The following is a 3,314-nucleotide window of genomic DNA, read 5'->3' on the forward strand; positions in this document are numbered from 1 at the left end:
GCGGAGGCCCCCACAATGCACATCCATAAGGGAGTGAGCAGTGGGCATCTGTGGGGCCTAGTGAGCTCCTGCCAGGCAGGGGGAACGTGTCCGACCTTGTCCAGTATGCGAATGCATCCTCAAAAAATCACCAAGTCCACAAAGGTGCTCTGAACGGGAGAGCAGGGGGACATGGAAGTCTTGATGAGGGTGGACCTGCCCCTTGATGGCCGAAGGGAGTTTTGCAAGGCTGGCCGCAATCGGATGGAAGTCCCCTTTAGAGGGTCTGAGGGCATAGGGACAGGGGGCAATTTGGCAGCCTTCAGGGGATATGTGGGAGACAGAAACCATGGAGCTCTGGACTGGAAGGATGGGGATGTGGAAGTCCTGATGAGACCAGGCCTGCCCCTTGGTGACTGAGGGGAGTTCCGCGAGGCCTGCTGGGAGTGGACCGAAGCTTCATGGAGAGGCTCTGAAGGCACACATGACACAGCACAGTTTGGCAGTCTGCAGGGGACACGGAGGCGACGGGGTCTCCCAAGGTGAGTTGGGGGCAGTGGCCAGGAGAGTTGGCCGACAACATGGACATGCCAAGGGCCACCTCCAGAAGCCAGGTCTGTGCTGCCATCCTCCAAGGCCCCAGGGGGTGTGGAGATACCACCGCCGTGGGGTCCCATACCCGGGTCCAGCTGGGGGAGTTGGCTGACAGTGCAGGTATGCTGAGGGCTGCCCCTGGAAGCCAGGTCTACGATCCCATCCTCCCAGGCCCCAGGGGTGTGGAGATACAGCTGCCATGGTGTCTCACATCCGGTTCTGACTGGGAGAGTCACCCGACAGTGTGGGCATGCCTAGGACCACCCTGGAAGCCAGGTCTGTGATTCCATCCTCCCAGCCTCCAGGGGTGCGGAGATATGGTTGCCATTGCATCTCGCAACTGGTTCTGGCCGAGGGAGTTGGCCGACAGCGTGGGTGTGCAGAGGGCCACCCCTTGAAGCCAGGTCTACGATCCATCCTCCCAGCCCCCATGGGTGTGTAAATGCCACCGCCATGGCATCTCGTACCCAGGTGTAATCAGGGGAGTTGTCTGACAGTGCAGGCATGCTGAGAGCTGCCCCCAGAAGCCAGGTCTGTGATCCCATCCTCCCAGGCCCCAGGGGGGCAGAGATATGGCTACTGTGGTGTCTCACATCCAGGTCTTGCCAGGGGAGTAAGCTGACAGTGCAGGTATACTGAAGGCTACCCCCAAAAGCCAGGTCTGCGATCCCATCCTACCACACCTAAGGGGGCAGAGATACAGCCGCTGTGGCATCTTGCACCAGGGACCATCTACAGGTGCCAGGTCAGCTTCTGGTCCTTCACCAGGCACTGCAGGGATGCCACCCTGTGAACAGCACCACTCAGGAGGCAAGGAGGCACATGCCAGAAGGCTCAAAGTGAACCACGTTCATTGGCACCTGGCATCGCCGAGGAGAGATGGAGGCATGAGATGAAATGGGCCAAGATGCCGGGACCCAGGGTCCATATCCTGTGTGACTTTGAAAGCCCTAGGTGGAGGGCAAAGGGGATGACCGGCATCAAAAGTCTGGATGAGGGTCTGGCTGAGGCCTCACCACCCAGCAGAGTTCCATGAGGCTGTGAAGAATCGGAGGGAAGCTCCTCTGAGAGGCTCCAAGGGCAGAGTTGACACATTACAATTTGGCAGCCTCCAGGAGTTATGTAACCCAGGAAAAGAGCTCTCCCACCTGGGTAGAAGTGGAAGCAATTAGGGGGTCCCTCCTGATGGAAGTCCTTAAAGGGAGAGAGAGGCAGAAAACGGTCGGGCTGGGAGAGCTGCCGCCTGGGTGAGGGGGTACAGACTGCTGCCCCCTTCCGGGATGGAAGTCCGGAAGAGGGAGAGAGGCAGAAAGTGTCCGGGAAAGGAGCACTCCCTCCTGGGTGGGAGGGTCCAGATCGTGCCCCCCAGTGGGATGGAAGTCCTCTAGGGAGCATCTGGTGGAAGGCTGGGGGTCCAGGAGTGCTCCTGCCCAGGTAAGCAGGGTCAGGCAGAGCCCCCCCATGATGGAAGTCCTCAAGGGAGCATTTGGCAGACAGCTGTGGGCCCGGAGACCTCCTGCCAGGCAACGGGAAGACATGTGACCTCGCACAGTACCTGACAGCATCCCCAAAATATTGCAAAGTCTGCAGAATGGCTCTGGACCAGAAAGGAGGGGGGCTTGGAAGTCCCAATGAGAGCATACCTTCCCCTCAGTGGCTGATGGGAGTTCTGCAAGGGTGGCCGGAATCTGAGGGAGGTCCCCCTGAGAGGTGCTGAGGGCACTAGGACATGGCATGGCTTGGCAGCCTGCAGGGGATATGTGGGAGAAGAGGACTGTGGTGCTCTGGACTAGAAAGGACGGGGATGTGGAAGTCCTGATGAGAGTGCGCCTGCACCTTGGCAGCTGAGGGGAGTTCCACAGGGCCAGCCATGATTGAAGGGAAGTCCCACTGAGAGGATCTGAGGGTACGGGGACACGGCATGGCTTGGCACTCTCCAGGAGATATGCAACCCGGGAAAAGAGCCCTCCCACCCAGGTAGAAGTGGAAGCCTGGAGGGGGAGACCATCCCAGTGGAAGTCTGGAAGGGGGAGAGAGGTGGAAGGCTGCTGGGTAGGAAGTGCTCCTGCCTGGGTGAGAGGGTCTGGATTGTGCCGCCCCAGTGGGTGGGAAGGGAAGGGCTGGTGGAAGGCTGTGGGGCATTGGCTCAAAGACCCAGAAGGTCAGTGGTTCAGCTGCACACCAGCCACCATGGGACTCCCTGCTATCCTGCAATGTGGGGCCAGTTACCCTGGTCTGGGCACCCGCAGCGATGTCTGTGAAACCTCGCATGTTCATCTTGAGTTGCAATGCTGCATGGGCAGCGGTGCCCCTGGTGAATGAGAACTGTATGACTTTGAGCGGTGGATCACTCGGCACATGTGCAGATGAAGAACGCAGCTAGCTGTAAGAACTAATGTGAACTGCAGGACACATTGATCATTGACACTTCTAACGGACTTTGCGGCCCCGGGTTACTCCCTGGGCTGCATCTGTCTGAGGGTTGTTGTGCCTTCCATCGCCCCCAGAGGTGTCTGGTCCCTGTTGAGGGCATGGCCAGGGAGTTGAGGGAGCCCGCTGCAGGCCCCCATCCCCTTGGGTGAGACGCAGATGGAGGAGACGAGTCCTCACCTGCCCCGAGCCGGGAAGCCCATTCGGGGATGGGAGGGAGCCAGCGTGTATCTACCCTGCCCCCCTGGAGGCTGTTGGTGGTACTGCTACTGGGCTGCCCTCCCAGGGCAGAGCCAGACACCCACCCATCC

The 3,314-nt window shown here is 59.7% G+C and overlaps 1 pseudogene; it reads left to right on the forward strand.

The window, feature by feature from the left end:
- Positions 1–2,904: 2,904 nt before the first annotated feature.
- Positions 2,905–3,058, forward strand: LOC122792623 (annotated as a pseudogene).
- Positions 3,059–3,314: the final 256 nt, after the last annotated feature.

This window comes from Protopterus annectens, chromosome 1.part2, assembly GCF_019279795.1.
Source record: "Protopterus annectens isolate FY-2018-M chromosome 1.part2, PAN1.0, whole genome shotgun sequence".
Taxonomy (NCBI): Eukaryota; Metazoa; Chordata; order Ceratodontiformes; family Protopteridae; genus Protopterus; species Protopterus annectens.